At 43.9% G+C, this 16861-nt stretch overlaps 2 non-coding genes and 1 pseudogene across 2 annotated transcripts; all 3 read left to right on the forward strand.

The window, feature by feature from the left end:
* The first annotated feature begins 9814 nt into the window (after window positions 1–9814).
* On the forward strand, window positions 9815–9902 carry LOC134938919 (small nucleolar RNA U13; annotated as a pseudogene).
* Window positions 9903–13656: 3754 nt separating this feature from the next.
* Window positions 13657–13753, forward strand: LOC134938920 (small nucleolar RNA U13). Its single transcript, XR_010181357.1, has one exon. It is a non-coding gene; the product is annotated as a small nucleolar RNA U13 (small nucleolar RNA).
* Window positions 13754–16588: 2835 nt separating this feature from the next.
* LOC134938911 (small nucleolar RNA U13) lies at window positions 16589–16685 on the forward strand. Its single transcript, XR_010181351.1, has one exon. It is a non-coding gene; the product is annotated as a small nucleolar RNA U13 (small nucleolar RNA).
* Window positions 16686–16861: the final 176 nt, after the last annotated feature.

Consider the following 16861-nt stretch of genomic DNA (forward strand, 5'->3'; position numbering starts at 1 on the left):
GGATCAGAGCCGGCCTTTGGCATAGACAAACTAAGCAAATGCCTTGGGCATTTGGAATGCCTAGGGGCACAAGAATCAGCAGCTTCTGCTGATTAAAATGATATATGGCATGCCTATATTTTGTGACTGCAGCTATATTTGTATATGAAATGCTATGTTACAGTGTATTCCTGGACAGCACTGTAATGTAGCATTTCGCATGCATATACAGCCACAGTCGCACACAGAATTTCGGCATGCCTCATATCATTTTAGTGCAAAATGTGTTTATTGTAAAATTAGTAGCAATAATAAATGATTAACATACAGACAGTCGCAATAGAAAAATAGTGTTGTGATACAACTGTAAGCCTATCTGGCTCTCGTGGTCAAAAGCTAGAGAGCATATACTCAATGTTTCGTAACAACTTGAACACATAGAATGGTAGTCACATATAACTTGTTAACCTTATTAACCCTAAGCAAAAAGAAGATGGAGAAGAGGAAGAAAGAAAAGATACGGAAAAAGATAGAGGGGGAAGAGAGGGTAAAAGACTTAGAACAAGAATCAGAATCAGAGTCAGAGTCACCTGGTCCACAGCGCGAGTCTCCTGCCTACCACACAGCAAGAGGCAGTACATCGAGGTGGGAGAGCGTCTTAGGATGAAGTGGGGGAACTGGAGGTGAGGATGGACCTAAAGGATAGGGAGTCTTTAAAGAGTAGCCATCGCGCCCACGTGTCTCTGAAGGATGTGTAGCCCCCATCGGCAGATGTCATTATATCATCCAGTTCCATGTAAAGATCTACTCTATTCACCCAATCTCTAACAGTTGGAGGGGAGGAGGATCGCCAGCGGATAGGAATCACCGCCTTGGCAGCATTGTTGAGATGGCATAATAAGGAGTGTTTATAGCTCGAGATGGATTCGGATGAGTAGTGAAACAGCCAAAACAGGGGGTCCGTTGGTACCTCTTCACCCATGATTTCAGCAGAAAGTGAAAGTATCTCCTTCCAGTAGGGTTGGAGCAAGGGGCATGACCACCATATATGGAGTGGGTTCCCAGGGCCAGAAGAGCAGCGCCAGCAGATATTGGGGAGACCAAGACCCATCTTAGAAAGGATATCCGGGCATCTATACCATCGAGAGATTAATTTGTATTGGGTCTCTACGACCAGTGTACTAGGGGAGCAGGCGTGAGCCAGTTTAAATATTTTCTCCCACACGTCCTCGCCAAGCTCCCTACCAAGATTTCTATCCCACGCCTCAGTAAAGGGGGGGAGAGTAGTGCTGGAGTCTGCCAATAGAAGGTTGTATATCAGGGAGATAGAGTGAGGCGGGGGCGACGAGCTGTCGCAGAGGCGTTCAAACGGCGTGAGGGCTGGGGGCCTCCCTCTAGGGTAGTCCTGAGACGTCAAGAAATGGCGGGCTTGGAGATATCGCCAAAAGTCTCTGGGAGGCAAATGCCATTTCTCTTGTAAATTCGAAAAGGAGGCAACTCCCCCCCCCCCCCATCCATCAGCTGTCCGACCCTCCAGAGTCCTAAATCATACCACGATTGGAAGGCCCGTATGGTCATACCAGGGGGAAATCGTTCATTAAATAAAAAGGACATGTAAGCGGAAGTCGGCGAAGAAATAGAGGGGGATTTTCTAATGGCTTTCCAACACGTCAAGGTGGGGCCTATCGTGGGATGGGAAATGACAGGGAGGGTATGCAACCACGGAGCGACAGCAATTGGTAACGGGAGTTCCTGATTCTCTATCTGCACCCATTGTTTCGATGGTACAGCACTAGACCAGCAAAGGATCCTTTGGAGATGGCAGGCTCGATAGTAGCCTTGTATATCTGGTAGGCGGAGGCCACCTTTGTCTCTCTGCCTAACCATCATGGAAAATTTCAGGCGCGGTCTCTTGCCTCCCCAGATAAATTCTCTAAATAGTAGTTGGACCTCCCGGAACCATGTTAAGGGAATTTTGATCGGTAGGGTCTGTAATAGGTACAAAATTTTAGGGAGGGAATTCATCTTGAGAACACCTAGTCTGCCTAGCTAGGAGAAAGACTTGGAAGTCCAGGACTGGAGTTCTGCACGGAGTTTAGTTAGGAGGGGGGTAAAATTAGAGTCGAAAAGGCGGGAGAGGTCCCTGGTGATAGTAGTCCCCAAGTATTTCAAGTGAGAGGTGTGCCAGGTGAAGGGGAGTGCAGCTTTAAGTCCTAAAACCATGGCAGTCGGGGCATTAAGATTCAGGGCCACTGATTTCGAGTAATTTATTTTAAAGTTGGAGAGCTCACCAAAGAGCTTAAACTCATCCATTAAGTTAGGCAGGGAGACCGTAGGGTTTGTGATCGTAGCCAGTAAGTCATCTGCAAAAAGGGCAAGTTTGTATTCATCATCTTTGAGTTTGATCCCAGAAATATTTGGGTTAAGTCTAATCGCTCTAGCTAAAGCCTCCATGCAGAGAATAAAAATCATGGGGGATAGGGGGCAGCCCTGTCTAGTTCCGTTATGAATATCGAACGGTCTGGACAAGGAACCGTTTATCGCAATTCTGGCCGAAGGGGAGGTGTAGAGGGCTAGGACGCGATGCAAGCAAGTCGGACCCAGTCCCATATGTCCCAGCACTCCAGCCATAAAACTCCAATCAATTCTGTCGAACGCCTTTTCGGCATCAGTGGATAGTAGGATCGACGGGGAGTCCGTTGAGGAAACGTAGTGTATAAGAGCTATGATCTTGGACGTATTGTCTTTCGCCTCTCGACCGGGGACAAACCCCACTTGGTAATTATGAATAAGGGAGGGTAGGAGGGACCTGAGTCTATTAGCAAGGAGCTTAGCGAAGAGCTTAACGTCGACATTGAGGAGGGATATAGGCCGGTAGCTGGGACACAGAGAGGGATCCTTGCCCTCCTTAGGGATTACCGCGATGTGGGCCTCAAGGGATTGCCTAGAAAAAGGGTTAGTATCAGAAACTGAATTGCAGGCGTCTAAGAGGAGAGGGGACAATTTATCTTTAAAGGCTTTATAGTAATTGATGGTAAAACCGTCTGGGCCAGGACTTTTTCCCGAAGGTGTGGATTTAATGGCATCCTCGAGTTCCTGTGAAGTAAAAGGCTTTTCCAACTCTTCCCCGGCCTCTTCTTAGAGTTTAGGGAAGCCAACCTTTGTAAGGTAAGCGTCCACGTCGCGTGACCGCTCGCCAGCCGAATCGGGGGAGGGGAGATTGTAGAGGGAGGTGTAGTATGAGCAGAATGTCTCCGCAATCTCGTCCGTGTTATGGAAAAGACGGCCGTGTGCGTCCTTTATGGAGGGGATAAATGAGAGCGCCCTCTGGGTACGCAAGGCCCTGGCAAGCATTTTGCCCGGCTTATTGCCCCAGCGGTAGTACCGATTGCGACACTTCTGGAATGAGAATTTCACCTTATCTAATAGCAATTTATTCAAGGACGAACGGGCCGCGACCAGATCTACATAAGTGTCGGGGGAGAGGGAGGCCTTATGGGCAGTTTCTAAGGATTGAATTTGCCGCAGGAGTTCCTCAATTTGGCCCAAACGTTGTTTCCGTAAATAGGAGCCTAATTGGATGCACTTTCCCCGGATTACACATTTATGAGCCTCCCAAATTATCAAGTCAGATACATCAGGGGAGACATTACAATCAATATACATATCGATGGTATCTACTAGTTGGGCTTTGCAATACGGGTCGAGCAATAGAGATTCGTTGAAGCGCCACGAGCGTCGCTGGGTAGGCGGGGGTCCGATGGAAATATCTAGTCTAACCGGGGCGTGATCGGACCATGTCATCTGGCCTATGGAAGCATCGCAGGCCAGGGTCAGATGTCTGTGGTCAAGCAGAATATAGTCTAGCCTCTAGTATGAACGATGAGAGACCGAATAATATGTATAATCCCGGTCTGACGGGTGAAATATTCGCCAGACGTCGGACAGCTGATGGGCGTGAAGGAGGCGTCGCACCCCTCTGGACAAGCGGTGACGCACCAGCGGGGACTCGGAGGAGGTGTCTAGGGAGTGGTCAAGAGCCCAGTTGAAGTCTCCTCCCACAATCAGGATCCCCTGTTTCAGCGCATCAACCCTTTCCATAGTAGCCTCGAGGAAGGCAGGTTGACCCTGGTTGGGAGCATATATATTAACAATTGTAAAGGTTGTGTTAAAAATAGAGCATATTAGTACGAGGCATCTCCCCTCCTCCAACCTATGGGCCACTACATTGGTAATAGGTAAACGTTTAGCAAAGAGGATGGCTACCCCTTTAGATTTAGACTGGGAGTAATTACAATAGTACGAGGTGGGAAAGAACCTATTCCTAAGATGGGGTGCAGCGGGGGAGTGTCGGAAATGGGTCTCCTGTACAAGGACAATATCGGCTCTCTCCGCGTGAAACGAGCGGAGGGCACAGGCCCTCTTCTCAGGGACGTTTAAACCCCTGGCATTTATGGAGATTATCCTAAGTGTGGAAGCCATATGTCGAGGTGTTGTCGGCCCTCAGAGATATATACAGTGGACCAGGTGACAAGAGGGAGAAAAGGAATGATAGGACTAGGAAGAAAAGAGAAAATAGAAGAGAATCCAGGAACAGGAAAGAGAGAAGACGACATACCTGAGTAAGTCGAACAATAAGATACCGCAACCGGACAGGGAGGGGACCATAAGGGTGCCCCTGTCTCGGGAAAACCATAGCGGTAGGGGGTATATTAGGGGGCCGCAGCCCCGCCATCCTTTAATCAATTAGTTCAAGTGGAGCATAAGCAACAAAGGTAACCGGTGTTGGTTGTGCATTTCAGGAACAGTAACATAAATAACAACAGTAATAGCAAAACTAATAATAATGGGAAGGGTCCTTCCGGGGAGAGGGAGGGGAAAGAAAAAAAAAATGGGGGGGGGGGGGGGGGAAGACAATTCTTTCCCCTTCCCTCCCCTCTCCCCCCCCCCCCTTGGGGAGGGGGGGGGGAGGGGAAGGAGGTCGATCGGCGTCAATTAAGGGTCAGAACTGCATAAAGTAGATGTGTAAAAGTAAAATCCTAAGTCTAAAGACAAAGTAATAATTGACAGCTATGGCATGATACAAAGATGAAATACCGGATATAAATATAGTCAAGCACCTAGGGGGATTGAGGGGAGAGGAGGTGAGGAAGGGGAAAAAACAAAAAAACAAAAAGGGGGGGGGGAGGAAAGGGACATCGCAAATCTGAAGTCATACAACAGGGACAACAGAGGAACAAAGCAAGTAAATCTCACAGGGGGGACCATCCACAGGCTCGTCCCGGGAGCCAGTAGGATCAAAACTGGAGAAAGGACTAACAGAGTCCCTCAGCCGCACCCCCATCAAGTGGCATCCATCAAGTGGGGAGGTTCTTCGCCCTTGGATTTCCGTTTTGGATTCTGGACTTTGTGCCACCTCTCTCTTCTGGTCGGGTTGGTAGGGGCCAGGGTGGGGAGAGTGAAGGCTCGCCAATCAGGGAGGGAGATATCATCTAGTCCCAAAGCAGAGCAAAATCCAGGCAAATCCACTGGGGATTGGAGAGAGAGGACCTTACCCGCATGGGATACTTGCAAGGAAAACGGGAAACCCCATCTATACTTCAGGTCACGTTTGCGCAGCGTTTCTGTCAGAGGCTTCAGCAACCTCCGCTGTTGGAGCGTGCACCAGGAGAGGTCTTGGAAAATTTGGATCCGAGTACCATTAAAATCAACACCCTCCAGGGCTCGCACCCTGCGGAGAATCTCCTCTTTCTGTGAGAAATAATGGAGTCTGCAAATGACGTCTCTCGGACGTTCGGAAGCTGGTCCTTTAGGTCTGAGGGCTCTATGAGCTCGGTCAAATTCAATCGAGTCAGAGGGGTCCAGGTCCAAAATTTCACCGAATATTTTAGTTAGAGTGTCAACAAGGCCGGCTGAGGGAACCTCTTCAGGGAGGCCCCGGACTCTAATATTATTCCGACGGCCTCTGTTGTCCAAGTCGTCTAATTTATTCTGCATCAGTTCCATGTCCGACCCCTGCTGAGCAACCGTGTCACGAAGCTGGAGTAATTGGTCTTCCACTGTGTCTCTTTCCTCTTCTAGGGAGACAATTCTGGATCCCAAGTGTTTTATGTCAGATTGTACCGACGAGATCTGGGTTTGAATAGAGTCCTGCAGTCGGCATTCCAGAGCTTGCATGTCTTGTTTAGAAGGGAGGGAGCGGACATGGGTCAGGATTTCCCCAATTTCACCCTGCAGCTGGGACATATGAGCCCGTATATCCTCAGGCGGGGGAGAGGAAGCCATTATGGGTGGGGTAATCCCTGTGTCAGGCGCCGTGGGAGGGGGATCCACAGCGGACGCTATGAACAGGTAGGATCGGAGATTCGATTGAGAGGAAGTGCTACGTGTGGATCGGGTGGATTTTCCCTGTTGATTTTTCTTGCCTCTGGCCATCAGAAAGGGGTAAATGAAAGGACCATTTCAAAAGGACAACACCATATTCTTAGTAGGATGACGAGGGATACATTCCCCTATTAATTAGACAGCATAGCCGGTGGAGAGCAGCCGCACTCACATCTCGTCTGTGACCCGAAGGCTGACGCCCGGGGGTATGTAAATGAAGAAGAGTCCAGTAAAATAGTACACTGCTATCGGGGAGGGTTAGAGTGACGCACCAAGCAATATGTAGTATCTCGTGGAAGCACCCAGGTATTGAGGGGCACTTGTGGGGAAGCTGTGTGGGGCCCGTAGCTCAGGAATCCAAGGCGACGGTAGCCTTCACAAAGCGGGGAGAATTTCTCATAATCACAGGAGCTCCCCTAAGCGGTGGGGAGGGGAGGTAGGTACCCTGATCTCCACCGAATGTTAGGAGCAAGAGCCAGGTGTAGAATTAGCGCCCACAGCGGGGGGCCGTCACGACGGGCTTCAGGACCCACCAAGCCACCAAGCTGATTGACAGGGGGGGGGGGGGTATTACAGGACAAGGTGTCTTGCTGAGAGCGCTCTGGTCCTCAGTGAACCCCCAGGTCTCAGAACCACATTTGCAGAGCCCCGCAGCCAGGGGAGCCCTCTTTTTTGCCCCACCTGTGTGAGTAGGTGCCCCTAGGATCAGTGCCCGCGCTCCGGAGCTTGCTGGCTCATCAGCGGCGCCTGTCTGCAGAGCTCCGGCGTCCGCAGCGGGAAGAAGCAGGACGTGGGCGGGTGCCGGCGGGGAGACTCACCGTCGCGGGTCTCCAGCCCCCGGGGAGAGGCAGGAGGTGTCGCGGTGTGGATGCGGTCGGCGGCTCCAGAAGGCGGGAGGTAAGAGGATCGCTGTACAGGCTCCGGTCTCCGCGCGACTTCTCCCTCACGTCCAGAGCCAGCACCCAGCCTCAGGACGAGGGTGCAGAGGACTCGGACGGGGCAGCTCGGCGGGGTATCGGCGGTGCCTGTGAGGAGCAGTTGGCAGCAGGTCCCTCTTCTGGATGTCCGTGTCGGGCCGTCTCCAAACTTGAGGCCCCGGCTTCACGCTGGGGGAAGACCGCAATCCGCGGGAGCGCTGAAAAGCACTCCCCGATTCCGCGGGTCCCCCCCAGCAACAGCAGCAATTCAGAGGGGGTCACAGAGGACCATCGGGAACGTCTCGGTATAAGCGGGAGGGGAGCAAAGCTTACTTTAAAGGGCTATGGCTGCAGGAGCTGATCAAAGCACGTCTATTCCCCCACTCCTCATTTTAAATACGCCGCCAGCCACAAGATGGCCACCCTCCAACCAACAGATCCTCCCCAGCCGTCAGCCGCCGTCAAGCAAAGGGGGTTCAGCCCAACGGGAGTATAAGGGTAGATGCGCCTCATATCATTTTAATCAGCAAAAGTTGCTTGTGTGTCCTAGTCACATAGCAATGCAAATATGCACTTTCAGCAAAAAAGGTGCCCAACATTAGCAGAGCTGGCCTAGAGTGGCCAGCTGACTCACGCCAGGCATCTTCTGCTGCATGGCGTATTGAGGCAAGAAAGACGTATGAACATACATCTGTATCCATTCAGAGGCAGAAGTTACAGTGTTAGCAGCCGAGGGAGTGCTGTGTGCGGGTGGGTTGTTTGTGCAATAATGTTCACCATATGTGTAAGGGGCATTACGTGTGTCGTGTATAAATGCATTATTAATGTGCGGCATATGTGTAAGGGACATTATGTGTGTCATTATGTGTATAAGAGCATTAATAATTTGCGGCATATGTGTAAGGGACATTATGTGTGTCATTATGTGTACAAGGGCATTAATAAAAGTTGGAATAATGTGTAAGGTGCATTATGTTTATAAGGACATTAATGATGTGTCTCATATGTGTAAGGGGCATTACTGTGTGGTATTATGTGTATAAAGGCATAACTAATGTGTGGCATTATGTTTATAAGGTGCTCTATTGTGTGGTGTAACGTGTAGAAAGGGCACTAGTGTGTGGTTTAATGTGAATTAAGAGCAATATGGTGTGGTGTAATGTTAATAATGAGCAATTCATTATGATGTAATGTGAATATGGGGCACTACTGTGAGAAGTAACGTATATAAGGTAAAGTAGTACTACTGTGTGATGTATCGTGAAGAAGGGACACCATTTCATGATATAATGTGAATAAAGTTGCACTACTGTGTGGCATAATTTGAATTGGGGATACTATTGGGTGGCCATGCCCCTTCCCAGCAGGAACACACCCCTTTTTAGGCTGTGTGCCAAAATGCTCACTGTTTCTATTTAAAAAATAGGGAGTAGAAGGACCAAAATTAGGTCTGCTATTGGTGAGGGGTGATGTTGCTGGGAAAGGGGCACAGGGTCAGAGGCAGAACTAGCAGTGATTCTGAGGGACACCAGCCCAATTTTCTTCTTAGGGCATCATATTGGTTAAGGCCAGCTCTGATTGGGATCCATTGTTTTGGTTCTCCCTAATTTGTTTCACGGGTCCTTAGAGTCAGGTTCTAGCTGTGGGCACCATATGCTAGTTCTAGAACATAATGAGTGTGTAGTCACATGGCTGTGTGAGATGGGTTTTCCCAGCGATTACAAGCTGTCACATGACTCTTTTGATGTAGAGCCTCAAGTTATTTATTTTTTAAATACATGTACTGTTTTCTGCAATTTGTGTTGTTAGAATGCGTGATGAGAAGTGAGATGCATTTCTTTTTACAAATAAGTGATGGATTATGGGAATTGTAACAACTGTTTTGCTGCTTTTCATAAGAGTAGAAAAGCTAAAATGCAACACTTGGCCAATGTGTGTAGTAGTATGTTAGTGTATATTGACACAGCAATGTGCAATGGAACAAAGATTTGCACTGTATTAAGTTGTGATATATGTTTTATTATTATTTGTGTCTCCCTAATCTGATTCGTGAACACTTGAGAGTAGGGTTCTAGCTGTGAGCTTCATACAATAATCTTTGTGGTTCTAGTGAATGATTGGTTGTGTTGCTTTGTGAGAGGTAGTTTCCTAGTTGCTATGACTTAGTCCTTATGATCTAGAACCTGATATTTTTGTTTTGATTTTTCATGTTTGCTTGTGTTGTTAGAGCTGTTGCTTAGGTGATAAAGGTGCAATGAGTTTTCTGTTTGTCATTAGGAAACCTATGTCTGACTCCTTCACCCTGCCAGTGTCTTTGTTACATTAACAAAAAATATACAGTTCAGAAAATAAAATGAATGGCTGAGAAAAGCTTAAGACATTTTTAATGAATGATCAAAGGCTACAATTAAGTCAGCAAGATCCTCACTCTACAATGTGGCTGAAAGTTTCATTGTGAGCTATTATTTTGTGTCTCCCTAATTTGTTTCATGGGATCTCTAGAGTCAGGTTCTAGCCTTGGACTTTAAACATTGATCCTTTTGGTTCTAGAGCATGATGAGTGGGTGGTCACATGGCTGTGTGAGATGTGTTGTTACGACTTGACACATGACCCTTCTGATCTAGAACTTGAAAGGTGTTATTTTTTTGTGTTGTTGGAATCTTTGGGTAGTATGAAGAGAGTAAACTTTCTCTTGTAATTAGATGATGGATTATGGTCATTGAAATAAAAATTTATCTTTCTGTTGTTTTTGCAAGAGCATGGAAGCTAAAATGCAGTACATTGCTGATGTATGTTAGTATATATTGACACTGCAATGTAAGATAAGATTTATATTAAGTTGGGAGATTTGCATTATATATTGTGGATGTAATTTATGTTTTAATATTATTTTGTGTATCCCAAACCTGTTTTATAAGCATTTAGAGTAGGGTTCTAGCTGTGGTCTTCATACGGCAATCTTTGTTTTTCTAGTGAATTTTAAGTGTTTGGGCATGTGACTGTGTGTCCTAGTTGCTATGAGTTGGTCCATCTGAGCTAGTTTATTGTTTATTTGTTATATTTTTGTATTAGTAGAACTGTTGGTTATGTATGCTTGACTCCTTCACAGCCAGTGTCTTTTTTATAGTAACCAAAAATATACAGTTCAGGTAATAATATGAATGCTTGAAAAAAGCTTTAGACATTTTTTAATGAATGATCAAAGGCTACAGTTATGTCAGCAACAATCCTCACTATACAATGTGGCTGAAAGTTGCATTGGGATCAGAGCCGGCCTTTGGCATAGACAAACTAAGCAAATGCCTTGGGCATTTGGAATGCCTAGGGGCACAAGAATCAGCAGCTTCTGCTGATTAAAATGATATATGGCATGCCTATATTTTGTGACTGCAGCTATATTTGTATATGAAATGCTACAGTATGTTACAGTGTATTCCTGGACAGCACTGTAATGTAGCATTTCGCATGCATATACAGCCACAGTCGCACACAGAATTTCGGCATGCCTCATATCATTTTAATCAGCAAAAGTTGCTTGTGTGTCCTAGTCACATAGCAAAGCAAATATGCACTTTCAGCAAAAAAGGTGCCCAACATTAGCAGAGCTGGCCTAGAGTGGCCAGCTGACTCACGCCAGGCATCTTCTGCTGCATGGCGTATTGAGGCAAGAAAGACGTATGAACATACATCTGTATCCATTCAGAGGCAGAAGTTACAGTGTTAGCAGCCGAGGGAGTGCTGTGTGCGGGTGGGTTGTTTGTGCAATAATGTTCACCATATGTGTAAGGGGCATTACGTGTGTCGTGTATAAATGCATTATTAATGTGCGGCATATGTGTAAGGGACATTATGTGTGTCATTATGTGTATAAGAGCATTAATAATTTGCGGCATATGTGTAAGGGACATTATGTGTGTCATTATGTGTATAAGGGCATTAATAAAAGTTGGAATAATGTGTAAGGTGCATTATGTTTATAAGGACATTAATGATGTGTCTCATATGTGTAAGGGGCATTACTGTGTGGTATTATGTGTATAAAGGCATAACTAATGTGTGGCATTATGTTTATAAGGTGCTCTATTGTGTGGTGTAACGTGTAGAAAGGGCACTAGTGTGTGGTTTAATGTGAATTAAGAGCAATATGGTGTGGTGTAATGTTAATAATGAGCAATTCATTGTGATGTAATGTGAATATGGGGCACTACTGTGAGAAGTAACGTATACAGGTTGAGTATCCCATATCCAAATATCCGAAATACGGAATATTCCGAAATACGGACTTTTTTGAGCGAGAGTGAGATAGTGAAACTTTTGTTTTTTGAAGGCTCAATGTACACAAACTTTGTTTAATACACACAGTTATAAAAAATATTGTATTAAATGACCTTCAGGCTGTGTGTATAAGGTGTATGTGACACATAAATGAATTGTGTGAATGCACACACACTTTGTTTAATGCACAAAGTTATAAAAAAATATTGGCTAAAACTACCTTCAGGCTGTGTGTATAAGGTGTATATGTAACATAAATGTATTCTGTGCTTAGATTTGGGTCCCATCGCCATGATATCTCATTATGGTATGCAATTATTCCAAAATACGGAAAAATCCGATATCCAAAATACCTCTGGTCCCGAGCATTTTGGATAAGGGAGACTCAACCTGTATAAGGTAAAGTAGTACTACTGTGTGATGTAACGTGAAGAAGGGACACCATTGCATGAGATAATGTGAATAAAGTTGCACTACTGTGTGGCATAATTTGAATTGGGGATACTATTGGGTGGCCATGCCCCTTCCCAGCAGGAACACACCCCTTTTTAGGCTGTGTGCCAAAATGCTCACTGTTTCTATTTAAAAAATAGGGAGTAGAAGGACCAAAATTAGGTCTGCTATGGGTGAGGGGTGATGTTGCTGGGAAAGGGGCACAGGGTCAGAGGTAGAACTAGCAGTGATTCTGAGGGACACCAGCCCAATTTTTTTCTTAGGGCATCATATTGGTTAAGGCCAGCTCTGATTGGGATCCATTGTTTTGGTTCTCCCTAATTTGTTTCACGGGTCCTTAGAGTCAGTTTCTAGCTGTGGGCATCATATGCTAGTTCTAGAACATAATGAGTTTGTAGTCACATGGCTGTGTGAGATGGGGTTTCCCAGCTATTACAACCTGTCACATGACTCTTTTGATGTAGAGCCTCAAGTTATTTATTTTTTAAATACATGTACTGTTTTCTGCAATTGTGTTGCTAGAATGCGTGATGAGAAGTGAGATGCATTTCTTTTTACAAATAAGTGATGGATTATGAGAATTGTAACAACTGTTTTGCTGCTTTTCATAAGAGTAGAAACGCTAAAATGCAACATTTGGCCAATTTGTGTAGTAGTATGTTAGTGTATATTGACACAGCAATGTGCAATGGAACAAAGATTTGCACTGTATTAAGTTGTGATACAGGTTGAGTATCCCATATCCAAATATCCGAAATACGGAATATTCCGAAATACGGACTTTTTTGAGCGAGAGTGAGATAGTGAAACTTTTGTTTTTTGAAGGTTCAATGTACACAAACTTTGTTTAATACACACAGTTATTAAAAATATTGTATTAAATGACCTTCAGGCTGTGTGTATAAGGTGTATGTGACACATAAATGAATTGTGTGAATGTACACACACTTTGTTTAATGCACAGTTATAAAAAATATTGGCTAAAACTACCTTCAGGCTGTGTGTATAAGGTGTATATGTAACATAAATGTATTCTGTGCTTAGATTTGGGTCCCATCGCCATGATATCTCATTATGGTATGCAATTATTCCAAAATACGGAAAAATCCGATATCCAAAATACCTCTGGTCCCGAGCATTTTGGATAAGGGAGACTCAACCTGTATATGTTTTATTATTATTTGTGTCTCCCTAATCTGATTCGTGAACACTTGAGAGTAGGGTTCTAGCTGTGAGCTTCATACAGTAATCTTTGTGGTTCTAGTGAATGATTGGTTGTGTTGCTTTGTGAGAGGTAGTTTCCTAGTTGCTATGATTTAGTCCTTATGATCTAGAACCTGATATTTTTGTTTTGATTTTTCATGTTTGCTTGTGTTGTTAGAGCTGTTGCTTAGGTGATAAAGGTGCAATGAGTTTTCTGTTTGTCATTAGGAAACCTATGTCTGACTCCTTCACCCTGCCAGTGTCTTTGTTACATTAACAAAAAATATACAGTTCAGAAAATAAAATGAATGGCTGAGAAAAGTCAGCAAGATCCTCACTCTACAATGTGGCTGAAAGTTACATGGTGAGCTATTATTTTGTGTCTCCCTAATTTGTTTCATGGGATCTCTAGAGTCAGGTTCTAGCCTTGGACTTTAAACATTAATCCTTCTGGTTCTAGAGCATGATGAGTGGGTGGTCACATGGCTGTGTGAGATGTGTTGTCCCAGTTGTTATGACTTGATACATGACCCTTCTGATCTAGAACTTGAAAGGTGTTATTTTTTTGTGTTGTTGGAATATTTGGGTAGTATGAAGAGAGAAAACTTTCTCTTGTAATTAGGTGATGGATTATGGTCATTGAAATAAAATGTATCTTTCTGTTGTTTTTGCAAGAGCATGGAAGCTAAAATGCAGTACATTGCTGATGTATGTTAGTATATATTGACACTGCAATGTAAGATAAGATTTATATTAAGTTGGGAGATTTGCATTATATATTGTGGATGTAATTTATGTTTTAATATTATTTTGTGTCTCCCAAACCTGTTTTATAAGCATTTGGAGTAGGGTTCTAGCTGTGGTCTTCATACGGCAATCTCTGTTTTTCTAGTGAATTTTAAGTGTTTGGGCATGTGACTGTGTGTCCTAGTTGCTATGAGTTGGTCCATCTGAGCTAGTTTATTGTTTATTAGTTATATTTTTGTATTAGTAGAACTGTTGGTTATGTATGCTTGACTCCTTCACTGCCAGTGTCTTTTTTCATAGTAACCAAAAATATACAGTTCAGGTAATAAAATGAATGCTTGAGAAAAGCTTTAGACATTTTTTAATGAATTATCAAAGGCTACAGTTATGTCAGCAACAATCCTCACTATACAATGTGGCAGAAATTTGCATTGGGATCAGAGCCGGCCTTTGGCATAGACAAACTAAGCAAATGCCTTGGACATTTGGAATGCCTAGGGGCACAAGAATCAGCAGCTTCTGCTGATTAAAATGATATATGGCATGCCTATATTTTGTGACTGCAGCTATATCTGTATATGAAATGCTATGTTACAGTGTATTCCTGGACAGCACTGTAATGTAGCATTTCGCATGCATATACAGCCACAGTCGCACACAGAATTTCGGCATGCCTCATATCATTTTAATCAGCAAAAGTTGCTTGTGTGTCCTAGTCACATAGCAATACAAATATGCACTTTCGGCAAAAAAGGTGCACAACATTAGAGTGGCCAGCTGACTCACGCCAGGCATCTTCTGCTGCATGGCATATTGAGGCAAGAAAGATGTATGAACATACATCTGTATCCATTCAGAGGCAGAAGTTACAATGTTAGCATCCGAGGGAGTGCTGTGTGCGGGTGGGTTGTTTGTGCAATAATGTTCAGCATATGTGTAAGGGGCATTACGTGTGTCGTGTATAAATGCATTATTAATGTGCGGCATATGTGTAAGGGACATTATGTGTGTCATTATGTGTATAAGGGCATTAATAAAAGTTGGCATAATGTGTATGGTGCATTATGTTTATAAGGACATTAATGATGTGTCTCATATGTGTAAGAGGCATTATTGTGTGGTATTATGTGTATAAAGGCATAACTAATATGTGGCATTATGTGTATAAGGTACTGTATTGTGTGGTGTAACGTGTAGGAAGGGCACTATTGTGTGGTTTAATGTGAATAAAGAGCAATATGGTGTGGTGTAATGTTAATAAAGAGCAATTCATTGTGATGTAATGTGAATATGGGGCACTACTGTGAGAAGTAACGTATATAAGGTAAAGTAGTACTACTGTGTGATGTAACGTGAAGAAGGGACACCATTGCATGATATAATGTGAATAAAGTTGCACTACTGTGTGGCATAATTTGAATTGGGGATACTATTGGGTGGCCATGCCCCTTCCCAGCAGGAACACACCCCTTTTTAGACTGTGTGCCAAAATGCTCACTGTTTCTATTTAAAAAATAGGGAGTAGAAGGACCAAAATTAGGTCTGCTATTGGTGAGGGGTGATGTTGCTGGGAAAGGGGCACAGGGTCAGAAGCAGAACTAGCAGTGATTCTGGGGGACACCAGCCCAGATTGTTTCCTAGGGCATCATATTGGTTAAGGCCAGCTCTGATTGGGATCCATTTTTTTGGTTCTCCCTAATTTGTTTCACGGGTCCTTAGAGTCAGGTTCTAGCTGTGGGCACCATATGTTAGTTCTAGAACATAATGAATGTGTAGTCACATGGCTGTGTGAGATGGGGTTTCCCAGCTATTACAACCTGTCACATGACTCTTTTGATGTAGAGCCTCAAGTTATTTATTTTTTAAATACATGTACTGTTTTCTGCAATTTGTGTTGTTAGAATGCGTGATGAGAAGTGAGATGCATTTCTTTTTACAAATAAGTGATGGATTATGGGAATTGTAACAACTGTTTTGCTGCTTTTCATAAGAGTAGAAAAGCTAAAATGCAACACTTGGCCAATTTGTGTAGTAGTATGTTAGTGTATATTGACACAGCAATGTGCAATGGAACAAAGATTTGCACTGTATTAAGTTGTGATATATGTTTTATTATTATTTGTGTCTCCCTAATCTGATTCGTGAACACTTGAGAGTAGGGTTCTAGCTGTGAGCTTCATACAATAATCTTTGTGGTTCTAGTGAATGATTGGTTGTGTTGCTTTGTGAGAGGTAGTTTCCTAGTTGCTATGACTTAGTCCTTATGATCTAGAACCTGATATTTTTGTTTTGATTTTTCATGTTTGCTTGTGTTGTTAGAGCTGTTGCTTAGGTGATAAAGGTGCAATGAGTTTTCTGTTTGTCATTAGGAAACCTATGTCTGACTCCTTCACCCTGCCAGTGTCTTTGTTACATTAACAAAAAATATACAGTTCAGAAAATAAAATGAATGGCTGAGAAAAGCTTTAGACATTTTTAATGAATGATCAAAGGCTACAATTAAGTCAGCAAGATCCTCCTCACTCTACAATGTGGCTGAAAGTTTCATTGTGAGCTATTATTTTGTGTCTCCCTAATTTGTTTCATGGGATCTCTAGAGTCAGGTTCTAGCCTTGGACTTTAAACATTGATCCTTCTGGTTCTAGAGCATGATGAGTGGGTGGTCACATGGCTGTGTGAGATGTGTTGTCCCAGTTGTTACGACTTGACACATGACCCTTCTGATCTAGAACTTGGAAGGTGTTATTTTTTTTGTGTTGTTGGAATCTTTGGGTAGTATGAAGAGAGTAAACTTTCTCTTGTAATTAGATGATGGATTATGGTCATTGAAATAAAATGTATCTTTCTGTTGTTTTTGCAAGAGCATGGAAGCTAAAATGCAGTACATTGCTGATGTATGTTA

The sequence above is a fragment of the Pseudophryne corroboree genome, chromosome 6 (assembly GCF_028390025.1).
Source record: "Pseudophryne corroboree isolate aPseCor3 chromosome 6, aPseCor3.hap2, whole genome shotgun sequence".
NCBI classification, from domain to species: domain Eukaryota; kingdom Metazoa; phylum Chordata; class Amphibia; order Anura; family Myobatrachidae; genus Pseudophryne; species Pseudophryne corroboree.